The 24,035-nt window shown below is 48.9% G+C and overlaps 1 protein-coding gene across 2 annotated transcripts in view; it reads left to right on the plus strand.

The window, feature by feature from the left end:
• TTC21A (tetratricopeptide repeat domain 21A) overlaps positions 1–24,035 on the plus strand; it is a 1,029,691-nt gene that overhangs the window by 643,359 nt on the left and 362,297 nt on the right. The gene's annotated exons all lie outside the window — the stretch shown is intronic.

The raw sequence follows: 24,035 nt of genomic DNA on the forward strand, positions 1-24,035 counted from the left end.
TACCAGCGCTTTGAGATTATACCAATGATGCATAAGGCACTATATAAATGCCAAGTAACATAACATAACAACTGAATTTCAGCTGGTTACATATACCGGCAAGGAGTTTCTGCTGCTTTGGAGTACAGACCTTCATTTACCGGCTCTAGTATTATAGCATCTGCAGACTGCTTCGACTTCCCGACTTCTTTTTCTCTGCTGATGCTACCACAGGCCATCTCAGGATCCACACCCTCCTCAGCACAGGTGTCTCGGATCTGGCCTCGTTAATGGCAAGTCTTTCTTTCTCCATCTTCCCTTGGATGGCTTCAGCACACTGGCCTCAGGTAAAACACAGGACTTCAGCTCTGCATTCGCAACAGTTAGGCACACCTGGAAAGACGGTCAGTTTCTTCCAATCTCTTCCAATGCAGCCACAGTCAGTCAGGGTATGTGAGCACAGGACCAACTCACAGCCCGCACGTGAAATCTGCTTGTTTTTTGCTCTGGCGTCCATTCCTTGTTCACACTTTCTTGTCAACTGCTAGCCTCCTGTTCCGCTTCTTCCCCTACTGCTGCTGCCAACCGTCCAGCTCTTGCTACAGCTTCTTTCTGCTTCTCCCTCATGCAGCAGCCTTCTATGCTCCTCAGTTAGGTTAGTTGGCTTTAGGTGCAGACCCTCAGTCTTAATTGCCTCACCTTGCCATAGGCATTAGGCTTGCTTGCCTGTTCTCTACCTCTGCCTGAGGGAGTCTTTGACATGTAGTCCCTTTCATTTTTTTACTGCTTAGATGGTTTTAGCACCAATTTCACTTTGCTCAATATTTTTAGAAGAGGGGCTGCAGGACTTAACCCTTTTAGAGGTAGTTGGAATAGGAAAGGCCACATTTCCATCATCCCATTTGGTATACCTTTGGTCTCTCCAGGGAAGGCCCTCCCCACGGCACTCAGAAATTAAAAATACTATTCTGTCTTCCGCAAGCTGCTGAAAACCAAACTGTTCAACTAAGTATGCTTCTTTTGATACCTGTATCTCTCTCATTGGTTTGATGTGTTGTTCTTCTGTAACCTCAGAACACACATATCCCCTCTGCTGTCTTTTTTGTATGCATTGATCCTCCAACCATGTTAAACCTGTACTATGCAAATGTCTCTGTAACAGCGCCACGATGCCCTAGGGCCGCTGTGCCATATATAAATTCAAACACATAAATAAATAAAATATATTTTTAGGGAGACAAAAGCCTTGTTCTTCCAATATGGCACTTTGTTGGGTTATACCCTGGGAGTTTATCCCTCCATCTTTAGCAGCAGGTTGAGATATTTTAAATTGACAGTATGCCAATTCCTACTCAACCCAGTGACAATAGTGTCCCTCTCCAGGGACAAATACAGTAGCTCACCCTGTGAAATCACCCCAACGCAGTGGGCTTTGTCTCCACCCAGGGGATCATCCTGCAGTACACCACCCCAGGATTGTGATCAGGGACTGTCTGCCCTTTTCTGGCCACCTGCAAGGAGACTTTATGCATGGTTTTAGATGGAGATCCACAGGATTCTCCACACTCACCTCATCATCTCTGAACAGGTGGTGTACTCTGCATGCCTCGCTCACTGCTGCTCCCCACACGCTCTCACCTGGCAACTCTTTGAAAGTAGGGGCTAAGGGCGGGGTCCTTGTACCAGCACAGGAGGACCAAGGTACGGGCTCAACGACGGCAGCAGAGAAAGAGCGCTGCCATCACCTCCAGATGGGGCGGTCCGCTACCAGCTTTCCACGCATGCGTGGGGGCCTGGGTGCTTTTGGTCCCTAAGGATATGGGGACGCCGGAAGTGGGTCTCGAACTCCCGCCAGTCCCTGGTATAGCAACAGGGCAGCCTCCTCTTCTCATTGCGTCTTAACACTCTATATGAGGATGTGTGATTCATGCTCTTTGCTTTGATTTTTCACTTGCCTTCTTTCCTGTTTCCAGACCTGCCTAGGTTTATTGGATACTCTTTCTCTCCTGTAGTACCTTATTCCTTGCTGCCCCTTACCGTCCCTGTTTTTTTAGCAGCTTCCAGGCTGTCTTTTGTCTTTGGCTCCTTCCTCCTGCGTGTGCTGTCCCACCCGTCCTGGTCAATGCCTGCTTTGAAGATCTTGGAGGAGGGTCTTTGCAAGTGTCTTCTGGAATCATTTCTTCTTCCGATACCCATCTTCAGTGTCCGCACTGTCCCTGCCTCACATTAACAGAGAGGTAGTGGGGGAGTGTTTTCCTACACTTATATTATGCGTCCAAGAGAAGACAGAGGGACAGCCATCGTGGAAACACGAGAAATAACAGATACCTGGCTCAAAAGAGATAATTTGCTCAACAGATTGATGCCTACCTCCCTTGTTAACTACGGCCACTATGCAGGAAGTATGGGATGAGTTGCAAGCCTTACGACTGGAAGTGACTAACTTGCGTCAGGAAAACGCTACCTTAGAGGAGGCCGTACAAAGTAGTTCAATGGCCACACTGACTGAAACAATGCTCAGAACAAGTAACCCTCTGCAGTTTGATGGGGATTCCCAGAGGCTGACAGCCTTCTGTAACCACTGCAGGATCCAGTTTTTACTATGATCACATATCTTCTACAAGATAAAGCCAAGGTAGGTTAATTATTGAGTAACATGACCGGCAATGCCCTTATTTGGGACCTCCCTATGTATCAGCCTAGAGCTCATTTTTAGAGGACTATGCTGTCTTTGAAAATACCACTCCGGAGGTCTTCCAATCCCCCAACCAAACGGCTTCGGTCCAAAGCCAATTGTTGGATCTGAATCAAGGGAACATGGACACCATCACTTATATAAGCAAGTTCTGTCATCTAGCTTCTGAATCTTTGTGGCCTGAGATCACCCAGCAAACCCTATTCAGGAGAGGCCTAAAGGAAGGATACACGGATGAATTATTATATATCCCAGAACCTGCTACCCTACAAGAACTCATTGATCAGGTGATAAGAATAGATCAGAATTTCCAAATGCTGGGGAGAAAGGCAGCGTCATGAGGCATATTGCCCACACCCATGACCTATGCCAGTAATGGGACCCCTTAGCAGCACAGAGAATCATCCTGAACCCGTGCCTATGGGAACCATTCGGGGTCCGCTGTCTGAAGCCGAAAACACCAGGCATAGACACAATCATCTGTGTCTATATTGTAGTACTGTGGAACATTGCTTAGCCTTTGTCCTTAGCGCCTGCCAAAGCTAGAGGGAAAATGATAGGCTTGTTGCAGCAGAGGGAGGCCGGAAGTCTGAGTACCCCACAAACCCTTTCGTTACCACTAACTACAGAAGCAGAACCCATACCCCCAGGGAACTACCTGGATGAGAGCTTTTCTGAGAAAAGTGCAATCCTGTTACGGCTCAGGAAGAATTCCATGCAAGTGACCACTATCGATGCAACACCATTGGTATCAGGGCCCATCAATCAATGCTCTGAACAATTGGAGGTACACGTAAACCAGCATCAGGAAGCGCTGACTTTTGACGTTATTCAGACTCTGTCCTTCCCTGTCGTTTTTTTGAGTTGCCTTGGTTAATACTTCATAGCCCACATATCAACTGGGCCAATCGTACCTTGATTTTTAGCTCTGATCTATGTACCTCTGAGTGCTGTGCTGGACCCAGCTCTTGTACCAGTTACACTTCTTTGTGTGGTCAGACACCAGCACAACAGATCAATAGTTGTCAAACAATACCTCTGAAATACTAGCACTTTCACAATGTCTTTGAAGAACCTGGAGAAATACCACCTCCACGTCACTGCCCACCTGGGCTGTTAAATTGAGTTAATACCCGACAAACCAATACCTCATGGGTTGATTTATTCCCTGACTATTAAGAAAAGACAGAAATGATGATTACCTCTAAAAGGGTACATAGTCCCTTCAAAGTCTCCCACTGGGGCTCACTTGTTTTTTGTCCCGAATAAAGAAGACACGTTGCAGCCTTGCATCGATTACCGTACCCTAAACGTCTGCACATGGACGGACAGGTTCCCACTGCCTTTAATCAAAGACATTGTGGAATCCCTACTTCGAAGGGATTGTGTCCTTCCACGTATTCCTCATCTTTGATATTTGATATCCAGCTTCAGCTGCTTTGGACATTTTTTGTCAGCAAAGAGTGCTCTGGTCGATGCAGTCGACTCAATAACCCTCGAGGGCCTCCGTTGCGAGGAAGATGTCATCAAAGGCATATATAGTACGCGCAGCACCCGTTGGCTTCAGTTGCTTCGAGAAATACGGTGCACTTCATTTATTACTCTCGAGGAAGTCCACAAAGAGGCACCTGAGAGGGTACCTTGTTCAACAAAAAACTCCACACCTGCCGAATGGGAAGCATTTAGAGCAGAAATGCTGAACATATTTTAAAAGCAAAAACCCACGGCAAGCCATGCTGCTACTGCGTTTTCCAAAGAAGCCGGTAAAGAAAGGGCTTGTGCCAAATCCTGCATGCCCTTGAGCCCGGGACGAAGGCCTGATCCTCATCCAGAGCCGTTGAGACCTCGATGCAATGGCACGTCATCGAACGATCCTTCGAGCGAAAACATGAACACAAGTCGAGGTCGTCAACACCATCTTCGCCATCGACACCTGCTGGGCCCTCGATGCCAGCTAAGCCCTCCACATCGGCGTCAGCTTCGACACCGGCGGCGCCATCGATGCCAGCTGCGCCACCAATGCCAGCTGCGCCCCCTCAACTCCTGCTGTATCGTCGACACCGAGCGTCCCAGCTAAACCTATGGCTCCATCAAAGTCAAAAAAGTTTTGACGACTCCTCGAGCATCGAATCCACAGTTTGTCAAACCCTTGATGCCTGAAAAAACCTACGTGCCTTTACCAAGTAAAGAATATTTTAAGTCTCTCACCTTAATATATGAGGAGAATGAACCCTCAGACAATGATGCACCCTTTGGTCCCCAATTTGGCACACCAAATGTGGCTGAAAGTTTCATTTCTGAGGAATCAAGGTTGAAAGACCTTTAAGAAAATGTACAGACGGCCAGACGGCCATGCACCTCACTTGAGCTAGATATTGGATGGCCAGAGGCTGGAGAATACCCTGATGCGTCATATAGGCAGCTATTGTCTATATGAATATATGGGGTGGAGTAGCCCTACGATAACATTTGAGCAGGGTGATCTGATGGACATCCTGGATAAGGGTCCCCAGATGGATCCTATACTGCCTTTCCGTAATACTCTTCCAAAAAAGGGTGGCAGCAAATTGGGAGACGCCAGAGACTAATCCGGCTGTGAATAGAAATCTGACCAAAAAATACCGCCCTACCAATAGTTACCCGGACTACCTGTCTAAACACCCCACTCCAGAGAGTCTGGTGGTACAGGGAGCTACTGCAACTTCCAAGCTGACAACTTACCCTACCATCCCTCCAGATAGGGACAACAAAAGAGTAGATGGATGGGCAAAGATAGTATTTTCTGCAGGGAGTATGGCACTCAAATCAGCCAGCTCCACATGTGCTCTTGCAAAATTCTCATTCACTCTATGGGACTGCATTTCCATGGCGGCATAGCACATTACAGAGGGGGAACAAAGAGACAGATTCTTGGCCATAATTAGAGACGCTAAAGAAGCCAAGTGTGAGTCTCTTCAGTCGGATCTGGATTCTGCTGACAGCATCAGCAGAGCCATGGTTACTAGCACCATTATACGCAGATTTACGTGGTTCAGGAAGTCGGGTTTTGCACCGGATGTGCAATCAAGACTCCTCAATATGTCCTTTGACGGGTCTTACCTTTTTGGCAACAAGGCTGACGAGAGCCTTGAGAAGTTGCAGACCTCAAAGGCGGTAGCCAAGTCTTTAGGTGCCTCTATTAGGCAGCCACAGCCTTTTTGTTCTAGTGGACAGCCTTGGAGGGGTAGATCTTTTCAATACTACTACTCAGTTGGAAGAGCGGGAGGAATGGCTGGTCAAAGAGGCCAAAGAAGATTCCCTCGTGGTGGATGAGGGAGAGGTGTGAAGCCATCTTAAGAAGGGGCATCTTTACCATCTGCCACTGCATCAGCCACCTCAAAACCTCTCTGAGGCCTTGTGTCAGAGTTCACCAGTGGGGGGCAGACTGTCTCAGCATCTAGAAGAATGGCAAGACATTCCTTCGGATGCTTGGCCATTGGAAACCATAACCCATGGGTACTGCCTTCCTTTCATTCAGAGACCTCAGATCTACTCCTTGTGCATGAAATCTTAACCCTGCTAGAGAACGGCGCTATACAGCTGGTGCCTGTAGTGGAGAGGACCAAGGGATGTTATTCTCCATATTTCCTAATACCCAAGAAGGACAGAAGACTGAGAGCCATCTTGGACTTGTGATACTAGGATAAGTTCCTCAGCAAGGACAAATTCATGATGGTCACCCTTTCTCAGATCCTTCAGGCCCTCCAACTCCAGGATTGGGTGGTGTCATTGGGCCTTCAGGATGCTTATTTTCATGTGCCAATCCATCTCAAGCACAGAAAATACCTGAGGTTCGCCGTTGGCAGTTCTCATGATCAGTTTTGAGTTCTGCCATTCGGACAGACCTGCCCCTGAGGGTTTTTACCAAACTGATGGCGGTGGTGGGAGCGAGTCTCAGGAGACGGGGGATTCACGTCTACTCCTACATGGACGATTGGCTTATCAGGGCGCGTTCTCCCAAACAAGTCCTGCATCATCTCAGCGTGACCTGCCACACTCGTCACAGACTGGGCTTCTCCCTCAATTACAAGAAGTCCCATATGACACCTTCTCAAAATCTCCAGTTCATCGGGCTGTACTGGATACTTCCTTGGGAAAGATCTCACCACCCGAGGTGAGGGCTTTAGACATTTTGCCAATGATCAAGACGTTTCAGAGTGCCCAGCATCTCCCAGCCTTCAAGTTTGTGAGGTTGCTCGGCCTCATGGCATCCTGCATTTTTCTTGTACCTGAGGACTGCCTGAGAATGAGATCCCTTTAATGAGCCCTCAGAACTCAATGGTCCCAGTTCTCAGGAAAGATGTTGGACCTACTTCAGGTTCCAAGCAGATCTTCTGTGGTGGGCATGCGAGGACAACTTTCTGAAGGGAGAACCCTTTTGGCAACCATAGCCGGAGATAACAGTAGTAACGAATGCCTCACTCATGGGGTCGGGAGCTCACACCAACGATCTGACAGTCAGCGGCCGTTGGTCTCCAATGGAGTCCAAACTACATATCATTTGTTTGGAGCTGAGGGCAATAAGACTAGTGCTGAAGGCCTTTCTGCCCTGTGTGCAGGGAAAGAATGTCTTGATGATGACGTAAAACACAGGAACCATGTACTACCACAACAAAAGAGGAGGTGTAGGGTCACTACCACTGTGCAGAGGCAATGCAGCTCTGGTGCTGGGCAATTCAAGAACGAATTGCTTTATCAGCAATTCATCTAGCCGGAGAAGAGAACATGGCGATGGACGCTCTGAGCAGGCAGAGCACATTCTCCCACGAGTGGGGACTAGCTCAGGAAGTCCTTCAAGAGATCTTCACCCTTTGAGGAACCCCTCAAGTGGATTTGTTCGGACCAGTGTCAACCGGAAGTGTGAACTGTACTGCTCTAGGGAATTTCCCCCAAGAGGAGCTCTAGGAGACGTGTTCGTAGCGGACTGGGAGTTTCCACTCCTGTACGCATTTCCTCCAGTCCCCGTCCTTCCTCATGTGATCAGGAGGTTGAGAAAGTTCGGGAAACGCATGATCCTAGTTGCCCCAGATTGGGCAAGGAGGACGTGGTACCCGGACCTTCTGGACATGTCCATCTGCCCTCAAATACGTCTTCCATTAAGAGAGGACCGTCTCTTGTGAGAGGAGGGTCGGGGTTTCCATCCAGAGATCAAATCACTCAGCCTTCAACCATGGTTTCTGAGAGGCTGAGATACAAGGATTGGGACCACCCGGATGACGTAATGGAGATCTTGCGTTCGGCCAGAAGGCCAGCAACAAAGTCTTTGTACCGTTGGAACAAATTCTGCAACTGGTGCAGAGACAAGAATGTAGACCCTTTTCTGTGCAAAACACATGAGGTGTTGTCCTTTCTACTATCCTTAGCCAATCTGGGGCTCCAGGTTGGAACTATTAAGGGATAATTAGTGGCGCTATCCATCTTTAAGTGCTCATTAGAAGAATGTTCATATTTCAAGATTCCACTGGTGACACTATTTTTAAAGGAGCTCATCAATGTGTCCCCCCCCCCCCATTTCCTTTCCAGGTTCCAATTTGGGACCTTAATCTGGTACTAAAACTTCTAATGTGTGCCCCCTTTGAACCTTTACACTCATGTCTATTAAGGTTGTTAACTTTTAAAAACCATTCTCTTGCTAGCTCTAACTTCAGCCTGTAGAGTGAATGAATTGTAGGCACTTTCATCCAAGCCACCCTTTACTATCTTCCATAAGGAAAGGGTTGTTCTGAGGGTTAAGCTTTCATTCTCACCCCAAATCATTTCTGATTTTCACATAGGGCAGAACATTCTTTTACCTTCTTTCTATCCCCCACCTCATCCTGGCAAGGAGGAGGAGAGATTACATAGGTTGGACCCTCGCAGAGCTCTGAGCTTTTATATATCTAGGCTATCAAAACTTTGCATTGATGATCAGCCTTTCATTGGCTATACAGGCCACAAACTGGGTCAGGCTGTTACAAAATAGACCTTATCCAGGTGGATCATTCTGGCAATTTCGGAATGTTACAGACTAGCAGGCAAGGATCCTCCTGAAGGATTAAGGGCCCATTCCACCAGGGGCATGGCTACCTCTATAGCCCTGCAAAGGGGTGTACCGATAAAAAGTATTTGTGAAGCAACAACGTTGTCTACTATTCACACGTTCACAAAGCATTACTGCCTAGAATCTTCCCTCGGTCAGGATGGGAGCTTTGGAAAAGCAGTCCTGCATTCGGTTCATGAAAACCATTAAAATCTAAATTCTTACTCCCTGTCATGATGCCCGCTCCAGGGGAGCCGGTTCAAGCCCTGCGTCCCCGAAAGCGGACATCCAGTTCCCAAGGAAGGACCCAGCAACCCCATATAGGGGCCCTTTGGACAGTGTCCTGGCGCCTATGGCGCCAGGCTCATAAAAGACATCAGTCCTGGCGCCATAGGCGCCAGGCTCATTATGGGAGTGCTTGGGTGCACTTACCTGATGCAGACCATGCTGCAGGATCCCGGCCTCCTTGAGGCCTGAAAGGAACTACTTTACCTGTGGGACTAATTTACCATCCGGGCGTGGTCGGGGAAGGATACATACCTGATTGGAGGAAGGATACATACCTGGAACTTCTTCCAAGGCTATTTAAACCCCACCCGAATAGCCACACGTGCTTCGCGTTGTTCTGCATCTAGCAGCTGGACGCTCACCGTGTCTGCTCCTGCATCCTGACTTCTGCCACGCCTGCCAGCATCCTGGATCACCTGCAAAGGAAGAGAAGAAGAGAACAGAAGAAGGAAAAGTCCTTACCTGCTAAATCCGCATCCCGGAGACATCTCGCCGACAATCCTGAAAAGGAAAACTTTTATTTAAAAGCTCATTGCGTCGATCGCTGCAGCGCCGCATTCCACTCACCTTTACAGGGCGCCTCCATGTTCAGCAGCGATCATCCGGATTCGCAGTCACGCCCCAGCGCCTAGGGAGAAAAAGACCAGAACAAAAGGTGAGAGAGAGAAGGGAATAAGGAAAGCTAAATCTCCATGTTAAGACTTACCTGTTCATTCATTCCCTCTTCATTTCGGGTGCGCGCCGCATCCTGGCATTTCCGGACCCCGGCCCCTAAGGGGAAAAAGAGACATCAGCGTTAATGAGCGAACGAAAAGACATTACCAAAAAACGCTCATTAAAGACTTACCTGATTTCTACAAGGATTTCACCTCTCATCTCGGGGCGGTGCCTGTTCCCCGGCATTCCGTACCCCGGCCCCTATGGGGAAAAAGACACTAGCATTAGTACATTAATGCATGGACACAAGGGGAACCTCTTATCAAAAACTTACCTGGAAGCCAAGCAAGTTTGGTTCTCACCAATCCGAAAATCCAGTGAAGTAACTGGATACCCACGCGCCCCTGCATCAGAAGCAGGATGGAGAGCTCGTCCTTCCAGACCCTAAGGTGAGACGCTACGAGGAATCACAGAAGGGTTTCGAGGAGGGTGAGAGGGGAAAGTGGGAGGCCGATTGCATTACCCCGCAGACAGTTAATCCCCTATTTTCGCCTACAGAAGGATACTTCTGTGAGCCAGACAAGCCAGATTTGGGGGCCCGGTCCAGTCCGTCTTCCGTATCCTGCGCATCACCTTAGAAGAGGTCACAGCAGCACGAACCAGGCCAGCGCCTCCGTGGGAGTCAGGTGAGCGTAACACTCCCTCCACAAAATCCAATACTGCTTTGGGAGAATATCAAAGATGAGGAATACGTGGGAGGACACAGTCCATTTAAAGAACAAGTTACTTACCCCTGGTAACGTTCTTTCGACTGGATGTTCCTCCTACATGTTCCTCATTGCCCTCCAAACCTACCCCACAGTAGAATTTCCCATGCTATTACAGCTTTCGCTCCTTCAAAGTTGAGTATGGTCAATCCTGTGGTAATGCAGGTATTTCTACTGTAAGAAAAAACAGAACAGAAGCCAACGGTGATACGCGTGCTATATATTCCTTCGATGACATCATCCTCGAGACGGAGGCCCTCGAGGGACATCGAGTCGACTGCATCGACACACAGCGCCCTCTGCTGAATTTCTTTTCCAAAACAGCTGAAGCTGGATATCGAATATCAAAGAGGAGGAATACGTGGGAGGAACATCCAGTCGAAAGAATGTTAACAGGGGTAACTAACTTGATCATTTGGCCTCTCTGTTTACCAAATTGGATCTCCGGGGAGCCTATCACCTAGTCCGGATCAAGGTCGGCAATGAGTGGGAGACGGCCTTCAAAACGCTGATAGGGCACTATGAATACCACATGATGCCGTTTGGTTTGAGTAATGCCTCTGCCGTCTTCCAGCAGTTCATGGACTCCATCTTTTCTGATCTTATGGCTCACCTCGATGACATCCGGATTTTCTCCCAGACCTGGTAACAACATGTGCTTCACGTATCAGAAGTACTACAATGCCTCATTGAAAATCATTTGTATGCCAAGTGGAAAAATGTCTCTTTCATCAGAGGCAGATGGAATTTGTGGGGTATATTATCAGCAAGTCCAGCATTCAGATGGATCCTAAAAAAGTCCAGCATATCATACAATGTAAAAGCCCCAGGACGTGAAGGGGTTCCAGCGTTTCCTGGGTTTCATTATTTACTAACAACTATTTATTCATGCCTTTGCCATTTGATCAGTGGACATCACTTGCACTAAAAAAAAGTTGGGATGGGATGAACGTGCTAAGGCTACCTTTCAGTCCATGAAGCAAGAGTTCCTGAAAGCACCCTTATTGCAACATCCCAACGATCTACCATTCATTGTGGAAACAGACGCATCATCATGTGCGATTGGAGCAGTTTTGCTACAAAGAAGTAATGGAACAACATGGAGTATCGAATAGCCTATCATTCCTTCAAACTGAACGCAACTATGCAATAATCGAAAAGGAACTCCTCTCATTCAAGCTTTGGAAGAATTGAGAACCCATCTGAAAGGAGCTCGGTACCCTGTAGAAATGAACGTCTAAGTTCAGGTTGCCATCTGCAAAGGAACGGCCACAATGAGCGCACCAATCAAACCCTGGAGCAATACCTACAATGTTTTTCCACCGCACTACAGAAAAACTTGGCTGAGTATCTCATCTTGGCAGAAGTGGCCTACAACAATTCCCCACATTCCTCCGTGGGATATAGGCTGTTCTATTGCTCCTATGGTTTTCATCCGAAAATGTTTCCTGAAGGACTTCCCACTACCAGCACCATATTAGATGTGAATGACCTGGTAGACCTTGTCCACAAGACACATCAACCGTCTCATGCTTTGTCGCAGGAAGACAAAGAAAGACAGAAGGAGCTGGCCAATAGGAAACAGCGTCCAGAGCCCATCTTCAATGTGGGAGACAGGGTCTGGTCATCTACACAAAACCTGCCTCTTCAAAATTTCCTCCACTCTTCATGGGGCCATTTTTCATTACCAGACAAATATCCTCGGTGGCTTTCCAATTGCAGTTACCCCTGACATGGAAGATCCATCCTTTCTTCCACATCTCCCTGCTAAAGCCTGTGATCCCGGACCCTCACAATAGAAGACCTTTTGCTCCTGGCCCTGTGCGCGTTAATGGGTATCCCGAAATTGAAGTGCAAGAAATCTGTGATTCTCACATTAAGAGAAGTCGGCTGTACTTCATTGTGTATTGGAAGGGTTATGCACCATGCGACCGCTCCTGGGAGCCGGCCTCTCATGTTTGTGCTGTGGCCTTGATTCGCAGTTCCCCTCTCTGTATGGCTACACAAACTCCCAGAGACTCAAGGATGGTTCAAGGGTTTTAATTAAAATCAATAATAAGATAATCATATGCATTGGATTGATTTGGATTGGGGAACACTAGTAGCCATCCTGCTTTCATCTCCCACCACCCTAATCCAGACATCCCTAACGTCAGGCGGGTTACCCAGCGCTAGATAAAAGTAGTGGAGTAGTAGACATTTTAAAAGAAATTAGGGGTCATTACGAGGTTGGAGGTAAGGGGTTAACGGCGCCGGTAACCTCTTACCGCCGTATTACGAGGTCCTTTAGCACGTCCCGCTAAGGGCGGCTGGTTTTACCAGGCTCCCTTAGTGGGACGTTGTTAATGGGACGTTGTTAACGGGCCCGTTGTTAGCATGGTCCCCATTCCCATTGAGCCCTATGGGGGCTCGAATGGGAATGGGAATGGGTTCCCTGAATGGGGAAATACCGGGTCCTCCAAGGTTAGAATGGCCCGGTAATTCCCCATTCAGGGAACCAGGACCTGGCATGTGGTAAGGGGGTATGCTAATAGCGCCATGGCTACCTCCAACTTCGTAATGACCCCCACTGTGTTGTTGAAAGTGGCACTGTGGGGGCGTGGGACATTTCACATAGATACAGCTATTTTAAGATATGTCTAAGCAATCATATAATTAATAATACAAACTTGGACTCTTAAAGCAATTTAAGGGTTGAATGGGGATGTTATGGGCTGTCCTGCTCTAGAGAAAGGAATCAGGTTTGTGTACCAATCATTTGTACAACTCAAATGACATATTAGATAGCAGTGTCTTTAAAAGCTCTGCTTTAAGAGGTTACAAGTATAAACATAAAAACTGTCACTCAGTGATGGATGCACATTGGAAGTGATGTGTCCTCTTCCTTCCTTTTGGTATCTGTTGTGGATATATTCTTATCCAATATGTCCTGTACTGTGTGGCTAGAGCACCCAGGCACATGTAGCAAATACAGGTTTCGCTACCCCTACTTTGCTTTAAAAGTGCTAATAAGGTTCTTAATGGGAGGAGGCCATACTGGTTTCAGCCTTGAAGCACCAGTAGGAATATTTGAACTATGTTTTATACAAACCCTCGAAATGCCCAGGGGATATTTGCCCAAGGACTGGAATTAAAGAATGTCTTGAAGCACTCGCTCCATTCATCACTACGCTTGTCAACTCCTCTTTCGTCTCCAACTCTGTTCCAGCCAAACCTGAAAGATGCATGGGTCCTACCCGCGTTAAAAACTTGACCCTGATATACCAATGAACTACCGCCTCATTACCATTGTGCCATTCCTCCTTAAAATTATGGACAGAGTTGCCTATTTACAAATCCAAACTTACTTGGAATCCAACAATATCCTGGGTCTTTGTCAATCAAGATTCCGGCCGGGATATGGAACGGAAACTGAACTTCTCGACCTGAAGAATCAACTGGATGAAATCAAAGACAAGGGCAAACTTGCCCTCCTTTTCCTACTAGACCTCTCAGCTGCCTTTGATTTGGTTGATCACCAAATCCTCTGTCAACATCTGTCCTCAGCAGCACACTGTTCTCAGAAAGCAATTGACTGGATCTCATCCTTCCCATCTAACAGATCAATGAGAGTGTTTTCCCCTTTGGACGCGGCCCCCTCAGCCCCGGTCACATGCGGCGTACCGCAGGACTCCTGTGTTTCGCCCACTCTGTACAATATTTTCCCAAAAACTCTTTTTGATCTTCTTGATGCGAAGGGTATCCTATACACAAACTACGCAGACGATACACAGATCTCCCTATCCATCTCAGGAGATTCCACTTTACTGGGAGCCATTTACCAAACCATCCAAGCATGGATGGCAAGTCACTCACTATGCCTCAACGACGAGAAGTCCGAGCTACTCCTAGTTGGCTCACACACACAGTTAGATAAACTTGACGGAGCCTACAAATCCTTCATCATCAATGGCACATCATCCCTGTCACACAACAAGTCAAAACCCTTGAGGTATACCTTGCCTTGAGTCTCTCTTTGTCAACACATGTAAACGCTATTGCATCTTCAGCGGCATAAAACACAAAGGTAATTAATGCATGCAGACCCTTCCTCTCCGAGGACAGTTGCACCACCATTGTCGGAGCTCTTATCAGCTACAGACTTGATTACTGCAACTCCTTATTTGCTGGTACCAGCACCTGCAACATTAACGCATTGCAGATCATACACAATAACGTGATAACAGCTGCCTTGAACATACCTAAATCTCTTCATCCAGAAAGAAGGTGCACTGGTTGCCCATCCACGAACCCATACTATTCAAAACTCTGGGCATCACATACAAATGCATCTCTAATACTACGCCAAGTTACCTGTCTAACAAATTCAGTATCACAAAGTCATCAAGACCCACCCGCTCAGTCTACACACACCGCCTCTGCGTCCCAAGATTCAAACTGCAAAGATCGTGAGGTTGCAGTTTCCCTGTCTTTGCGGCAAGAACTGGAATCTGTGTCCGATATAACCAGTGAAGAGTTGATCATCTTGTCTAACGTTTGCCAGTCTGGTGATGTAAAAGCTTAAAGCCCTTTTTTTAGGATCCAGTCTATGTAACCTCTCTTCCTCCTTGGAAGGATGAGGTGGTGGATAAAATGCTGGTAAGGTGATTTTTTGTTTCAGATGGATTTCGGACACCAAAGGGAAGGAAGGAGGGCCAAACCCTCAAAACTAGCTTCTCTCTGGAAAATGTGGTTAAATGAGGTGTGCATGATAATGCCTGTAGCTCACTCACTCTAGTAGCAGAGCTGATAGCAACCAGGAAAATGGTCTTTAAAGTTAACAATCTGAGTGGACAGTTATTGAGAGGCTCAAATGGAGCCCCAATCAAAAATGTTAACACCAAATGTAGGTCCCAAACCAGAATTATAAAAAGGACCGGTGTAAAGATATTTGTCAGTCCCTTAAGAAACTGTATTACAATAGGCATCTTAAAATAAGAGCATTGCATTTTTAAGATGGATAACGTGCCAGACAACCCTTGGCAGTGGACACCTGCAGCCACTGATGCGCAAGGTGTAGCCGAAAAGAAAGAACCATGGGGGTATCTTAAGTGAAAGTATCAATGTCTTCAGCCATTCACAGCTGCAGAACATATTCCAATGGCAGCAGTATAGTGCTTTTGTTGCTGGCCTTCTGGCCGAAAGCAACACCCCCATGACGTCCTCCGGGAGGTCCTAATCTTTGTATCTTAACCTCTCAAAAACCAGCCGTGAAGGTTCAGAGTTCTGATTTCTGGGTGAAGAAGACAGCCTTCTTGGGAGAGGTGGTCCGCTCTCTGTGCAAGATAAAATGGAGGGCAGATGGGCATGTCCAGAAGTTATGGGTACCACGATCTCCTCCTCGAACATTTAACCCATAGACTTAAAAAAGTCTGTCTGCAATTGGTCCCGGCTTTTCTTCCGCGGGATACTCCAGTATTGTCTACTATTTTTTTTTACCTTGTTATCCTACTACTTTTTCCTCTCACAGCATCAGCTCTTTTCCCCTTCACATCTTCACTATCTATCCGATGGAGGATTTTGGACGCTTTGCTGCACTTTTCCATTAGCCAAGGGTGTGCATAACGAACTGGTGGATTACTTGGGATACTCTGCTGTTTTCTTTACTGGCCAAGTGTACACAAAGTAACTGGTGGAATACTGTGCTGTGATTCTCCTCTGGTTACTAGTCTACCACACTTCTTGGTGAACTACCTGGGACGCTTTGCTGTTTTCCTTTTTTTATTTGGATTATTGGGACATTTGTAGATGCGCCCTTGTGCCGTTCGGGTTAGATTGTTGGGACTGTCAACACTTGGATCAAGTCATCTGGACACTGATCAACCCTTCTTCTAACGTGGTCTTCACTGTCAAGTAGGTTCACTGCTGTCTCACATCACACAGCAGGTAAGAGTGGGGTTACCAAGGGAGGTGCTGCAGGGTTTGTACCATTGGAGTTCTTGATATTGAATTTTGACATTGTTCTTTCTCCTAGCTCTGTTGCTGCTCCTGACTTTTCGCCCAAGCCCCTGACTTGACAGGTATATTATACCCTGCAGGCCACGCTCTTGGGAGGAAGGTTTTTTCTGTCATCGGTCTACTGTTCTGTGGCAGTCTTGAACTATTTACGTTCCTCACCTCAGACAAATCCACAACACATGCATCCATGCCATTTTCCAGTCACACACACACACTACTCAGACACACCAACGTGTACACCATGCATGACCATGACATCAGCATCCATGGGCCTCATTCCGAGATCGGTGGTAGTGATGGCGCTATTTGTGCCATGACTGCCTCCAACAACGGGTCCTGCACCAGTGTTGTTCAATGGGAACTTACCGGTGCAGTCCGACCCTGGACAGCTTGCTGGGACAGCCATGCCACCACCCCAAGCGGCTCAGGGAGGTGCTACTGCTGCAGTCATCCCCGGCGCACATCTGACCCCACAGCCACTGTCATTTGCTGGCACGGGCCACCCGGTGGTGGAAGCTGCAGGTGCAGCTGTGGCAACCACCACCCAGGCTCGGGGTCAGCCAGCGCAGGCTGCTTTGGCACAGGACTCCCAGGCAGATTTTCCGGTGAGGAAGGCCAAGCCACGTGTGTCCAAGGAAGCTGTGACCAAGGCACATGTATCTGGCGCAGTGTTGACATCTGCTGCCCCAAGCAGCCAGGTGGTGGGAGCTGTATGGGCAGATGCAGCGAACACCATCCCGGCAGTGAGTCTGCCAGCCAGGACTTTGTCGGTCACAGCCCTTGGCACTGAGGCAGTTGTGCTGCTGGGTCCTGGCAACAGCACCCAGCAGCCAATCACACAATCCAGGCCTTTTGTCCTCATACCAATTCCTACTCCCATTGGCCAGTCCACCATTGCCACTGCCCCTACTGACCAGAGCAGCATTTGCCTCTAAGGTTCTGCACTACCGGCCAAGAGGAGGAAGTGTGCTTCTGCGCAAGAGGCGGGGACCCCAAACACAGTTCTGGCCTCTGGCACGGCAAGGAAGAAGCCTTTTAATAAACAGGAACTGGACTTCCTTGTGGACTACGTGTCAGCACATGACCGCAATATGCTGGTGGGCTCAAGTTGCCATACTACTCCTGCCCAGCGTCCGGTCCACTGACAGTGCATTGCGGATAGTGTGAGTGCCATGGGATATGAGAGGCGCACAGCTCAGGATTGCTACAAGCGTTGGACTGACCTCCGACGCTGTGCAAAACAAAAGCAGGCCTCTAATTACTCCCTGACTCTGGTGACTGGCAGTGGGCCACCACCAGAGGAGGATGAACTCACTCTGCACAAGGAAATCGCTGTGGAGTTTATCGATCAGGGACTTATCCAGGGAGTGGGAGAGATGCCGGATTATGACGCAACGTCCGGTGAGTCTTGATGCGTGTGTGTCCAGCCCACGTGTGTTTCGCTTGTGTGATGTCTTGTGTTCAGGCTATGTATTAATGAGTGACAAGTGTGATACATGCAATGCTTTACTGATGCATGCTTGTCGTCATGCAGCCTGCATGCAGGACATGTGCTGCGCATGGGGGCAGTCCTCGTCACCACACATGCACCCTACTTACATGCAAGTCACTCGGCAGCCTCTCCTGTCCATGTACAAGCTCACTGACATGTTTGCATATAGCCTGTGGTATAGTTCCACCCAACACTCAGCCTATGCCGTCACATGACTGACGGCTATGTGAGGCCACCCTGCAAGCTGCTCCTCCTCACGGGCATGCTTCCTTGCCTCTACACCACCCTGTAGCTCACTGTCTCCAATTACTGGCAGTTTCCGTGTTGGACTACTGCAATGGCCTGTTTCCTTTCCTGTGTACATGCACACTTCCCTGTGCAACCCTGCCATACCTGTGCTGTGGGGTACATCCTTTGTCCTTGATGCAGGTTGCCTCACTTGGACCCTGCAGATGGCACAGGCTCAGAGCGCACATGAGTGTTCATTCATGGACCATTGCATTCCCTGCAAGCCCCTATGTCAGAATCCATGCCCCTGACCCCCTTGGGTATAACAGCCCCCTGGCAGCAGTGGGGCTAAAGCCCTTAACACTAGCCCCAAGGGCCTTAAAACTCCATCAGAAACATACATGGAGTCAGTCCTGGCGCCTTTGGCGCCAGGCTCAGTATAAGGAATAAAGCAATACCAGTTTTGGTCCTCAATCCAACATGGAGGCCTATTACACAGCTCAGTTCTTTAGAACCAAGCCATGCGGTCTAGTGTTTTGGGTGTGGCTGGGCCTGGAACTACTTGGCCTGGAACTACTTTACCTGGGCTATTTAAACCACTCCCAAACAGCAGAACATGCTTCGCGTTATTCTGCACTCCTGCAGCGTAACGCTCACTGTGTCCAGCTCCTGCTCATCTGCTTCCACGGCGGCCCGATCCTGAAGCCCTAGATCCGGATTCCATTAATAACCTGGAAGAACAAGAACAGAATTAGCGAGCAAGAACACTTAACTGTGAAGTAACCGGCCTTGAATTCACCCTGTGCTTCGCTTACCTCGCCCATCTCCGGAGTTCGCCGCAACCTGCAAAGGTAAAGAAACAAGGACAGCATTAATAACAATTCTTACCTGGGCAAGCAGCGAGTCCTGGCAGCACCCTGCGCTTCTCTTGCCTCGCCCATCTCCGGGTTTCACCGCAACCTGCAAGGGAGAAGGAACAAGGTCAGCATTAACAAAGCACTTACCTGGGCAAGCAGTGCTTCGATCACTCATCACTCCGGAACATCACCGCAACCTGTACAAAGAAGAGAAGAAAACACAGATTAGCAATTAACACCAATAAACAGCGCAGCGCTCCGCGCATCAATAACTCACTGTGGTCTTCGCCATCGGCGCAGCAACTCCGAGATCGCAACCATCCCTATGAAAACAAAAGGAGACATTGTTAGGGAACAGCGTAGTGGAGCAAGACGCAGAGAAGACAGAGAAAACGGAGGGAAAGAAAGAGACAGAATAAAGACGGAAAAGACATTATAACTCACCTGGAAGACAGCAACAGAGTCGGAGTCACAGCCGGTCTGGACCCGACATAAGGGCACATGGACCAGTGAAGCAACTAGGTCCATGGAACACCCGCACTAACCACGCGCCCCTGCACAGAGACGCAGGACGGAGAGTCCAACACAAAAAAACCTAAGGTGAGCAATAACCCCAAGGGAGGGGATTTGGACCAGAGGGAGGTGGGAGTCCACCCATCACAGAACCAGTATCTTAACCCTCCATTCTCCTGTTATAGGCGCTACCCAATGTCTGGCACATAACCAAGCAGAGAGGGGCCCGGGATAGCGCTTAGACCTCCATCCAGTATAATGTGGCACCCCCGTGGATACCAGATGAGCGTAACACCTATGGGTCCGTGGCAGGCTACTCATTGTACCACATCTCCAGTATTTTATCCGGCTCATGGGTTTTGGTCATCCACATCATGCTCACTCAGGGTCACTTCATCATCATGCACATATTTATGGTGTCCGTGGCTGTGTCGAGCACAGGCCTCCCTCTGTTACAGCCACCCTACCTCCAGGCGACTGGTGTTGTGGCTTCTGCCTGCATAGGTGTACTTGTGATGGTTCCTCATGTGTCCTGCTTTCTGTCCCCCTCTCATGTGCTGTAGTCTCAGTTGTCTCAGATGATGTAATTGACACCTGCAAACACTTCAGTACTGTGGTCAGCCATTCAGAGGCATGCACTGGCTCCCTGCCTGCCCGGGGGTCGGAGTGCATCCCTACAACCCAGTGCCAACACTTTGCACATGATGACTGCACTTGCCCTTACAGTGCCCTCATGTCACAAGATTAACATCACTACATTTTTGGTTCGGTTGATCGTTGAGGACGTACACATGTGCTGCACTGCACCCACGCACTTCTGAGCCATATTTCACCCTTCAACATGCCTATTCACTTGTGTGTTGTCAAAGTTACCTGCCACGTATGTATCCATGTGCCTCCCTTCACTGTATTTCAAAGCACTTGCGTTGGTGCACACAAGTGCTTTTATTGCTATTTATGTTCTTGTAGTGCATGTTGACATGCATTTTACATGTGTCATGGACACTTCTATTTGACTTACTGCTGTGGCTATTTGGGAATTGTGCCATGGCTATGCTACGTGCCATCTCTTTGTTGACATCTGTAATTTTCGGCTAAGATATATGCCTGCTAAAAGGTTGTGTGTGATGCAGTTGAAATGCAACATGCAGTACATGTGTGGGTTTCGCATTTGACATGCATCCATGTCTGCTTTCAGGGTCCTCTTCCATTTCATTGCCACTGCATGCATGCCAGAGTTTGTGTTGTGTGTGACATGGCTGCCTCATGTGTTGGCCCTCAATATTGTGTTGTCTATGTGTGTGGTATGTGCTGCTGACATGTGTGCTCATGTTTTTTTTGTTAGAGGTGATGATGCACCGGAAGCAGTGGAGAAGGAGATGGCAGACAGGGTGGAGGGTTCAGATCACCAACCATCCACCAGTGGTGGTCGTGGGGTGGTAGGCCACGAACATCCCTCGATGCTCCAGGTCATACTGTCCAGGCCTGCCTCTGGGTACGGCTCTGAGGATCTCTCGGACTCAGATGGTGAATCGGATGCTCATTAATCCATGCCGTTGACGGTGAGTGATTCTGCAATGGATTCTGTTCTGTCCGCCACACCTGCAGTGGGGGTAGACCCCTCAAGGAGCCAGTCAGTGTTGGAATGTCAGCCTGTGGTGGTTACCGGTGCAGAGTCACACTCCACACCAGTTGCTCCTGTACCTGGGGCAGCAGATCGACGGAGGAATTCAGTCCTGCACCCGCATGCTGTTCCGGCACAGCAGGGACCCCGTCTCCTTGGGCCCAACGGCGTGGTGCCACGGGGGAACACTGGGTGGGAGAATGCCATGTATGTCATTGCGCAGCAACAGGGGTGAGCAATTGAGATGTTGGCTCAAGGCATGGAACGTGTGGCTCATTCCATTCTCCCCCCTGAAAGGCAGGTGGAGCTCCAGCAGCAGGCAATGCAGTCCATGTGCTGCTCACTCAGGCTGGGCACGGTGGCGTCCAACAGGGCCTGCCGGGCTGAACTGGTGGCTGTGCGCTCAGCTATTGCTGCTGAGGCACATGCCCACAGGGAAGCCCTGAGGGAAGATATCTCCTCCCTCAGAACTACTCTGGCTGCTCTTATCGTGGGCCAGGAGACACAGTCAGAACAGAGGATGGAGCACCTGAAACGCACCCTCAACGATCAACTCCATGCAAGCCGGGAGAAGGTCCCTCGGTCACGTGAGGCCTCCCTGGTAGAACTCTGTGTAACACGTGCATCCTTCCAGGAGGAACTCTGTGTTTCACGTGAGGTGGTGCATGGGGATTCATGCACAACTAAGCTCACCAGGCCTGCATGCTTGCTGCCGTGGAGGGGCTTGCTGGGGCTATGCGTGGTCAGGCACCTGTGCCACGCGCACCTCTTGATGTACAACCAGGGGTGATGACGACGACCTATCTCTCACTCAGGTCATGTCGTGAAGACGATGAGCCGATGGAGGATTTTTTTTTTGTCTCAACCTCGACACATGTGGGTGTTGAGGTGCACCCTGCACCTCCCCCTCCTGTGTGCCCCCCCTCCACCCGCACCTGGGTCCACTGTGGCCATTTTTATTTTTTTGTCTATTGTGCATTTATGTTGCAGTGTCGTGCTATATGGCATCCGATGGCATCCACTGTGTGTTCTGGCTGGGCCCATACAGGCTTGTCTCGTGTTTGTGGCTTGGGGTCCGGACACATATGCCACTCCTGCTTCCCCTTTCCATGGGCTTGCAAGCATGGCACCGTGTGACAGTAACTTACACAGAGGCATTGGACTTCCGTCATATCTGTGGCCAGTCTGAAGTCCAACGTGTGTATACACCCCTAGTGGTGATACATGATGGTTTCTCCAGTGCATGGTTGGACTGCATTTTGGTGAGTATATTGTTGACTCTGCATGATTTCATTTTGCTAATTCATGTATTGCCTTGACTGTATACATTGTTGATGCACTTCATGGTGTATACGGTCCCATGCCCCCTTTAGCTGTCGAGGCCACTCTCATGATGGTAGGGGGACGTGTGGTGGCAATGTCACATTGAGGCACTTGTTCTATGGCGTTTACTCACTGTCTGACATTGTCACTGTTGGGTCCTGTGTTTGTGATGTGTTATGCTGGTAAATTGATAGTCCTGTGTTGGCTTTGCTTATGATGTGTCACATGATCAGCAATATGTTTCCGTTGCAGATGTGTCCACAACAGAGTGGTTCACATGGTAAATGTATGTTACACTGTGGGTTCATGCTTTTTCCATGCTCACATGCATTGCATCGTCCTGCAAACACACCCCCACAACACACCCCAAACCCCACCCCAACATCCACCCACCCACACACTACTTGCCTTCTGAGACATGCTGTGTCCCTGCTGCACATGTTCACATTGACTTTCGTGATCGTGAACTGGCGCTGCTGGCTCATTTGTTTCCTTTGTTTTTTATGCAGCTGCAGGGCTTTCCAGGTCGCTGACACCACTCACTGTACTGTGTGGTGTATTGAGCGGGGTGTTGCAGGGGACAACCCAGCAGCACCCGCATTTTCTTTTCTTCTCTCCCTGAAATGCATGCCACCAAAGGTTCGAGGTTTTGGTGTTCAGACCTTTGGTGGCATGCATGTACGTACTTTTAGTATAGGTTGGATGTTTTTGCTCACTCTTTTCTTCAGAGTCCGTGTCTGAGGGGATTGTCTGTGGCCTGTTTACATTTGTAACAGTGCGCTTTGTGACAGCTGTGTCATGTGTGTTGATCTTTTTATTGTGGTTTTCACATTGCATTCCATGGCATGGTGTGTGGGGTGGGTGACATGGGGTTGAGGGAGGTTTAGGTGACATACCAGCATTTGGATGTGCTATTTTGCATGGGGGGGGGTTGGAATATGTAGCTTGCATGTCTGCCTTTTGGTCACACGGGATTGTGTTTGTTTAAGTGGCTAGGGATGCACACAATGCTGCAGTTCCAAGGACACATTCTCAGGGTGTTAAGGTTGGGACATTTAACTGTCCCTTTGTCATCATCGATTGTCACCTGGAATGTGCCAGGCCTGTGTACACTCCGCAGGGGGGGCAGAGTTTAGGTGAAAAATGTAGCCACAAGCTGGGTACGGGCTGCCTCACCACATGCCCTTTCCCCTCCCATAGGCAGCGTCCGTGCGTGTGGTTGGGTATGTGGGGGCGCCACCATGTCCACTGGTATGCCCCGCCGGGTTGCAACGTTGTGCAGGACACATGCTGCCACAATGATCCTGCACACTACTCGGGGTGCATATAGTAGCTGCCCCCCACAGTGGTCAAGGGAGCAGAAACGTGACTTGAGCACTCCGAATGTGTGCTCCACTATGCCCTGGGTTGCAATATGGGCTGCGCTGTATCTTACCTGGGGTGGTGTGGTGGGGTTCCGTATTGGTGTCATCATGTGGGTGCTCAGAGGGTAGGCACTGTCCCCTGGGGAGGGTGATAATGGTTGTCATTAGTTGGATTTGTGTATTTGTCTGTGTG

Source organism: Ambystoma mexicanum, chromosome 2q (assembly GCF_040938575.1).
Source record: "Ambystoma mexicanum isolate Mex_15411 chromosome 2q, UKY_AmexF1_1, whole genome shotgun sequence".
In the NCBI taxonomy this organism is placed as follows: domain Eukaryota; kingdom Metazoa; phylum Chordata; class Amphibia; order Caudata; family Ambystomatidae; genus Ambystoma; species Ambystoma mexicanum.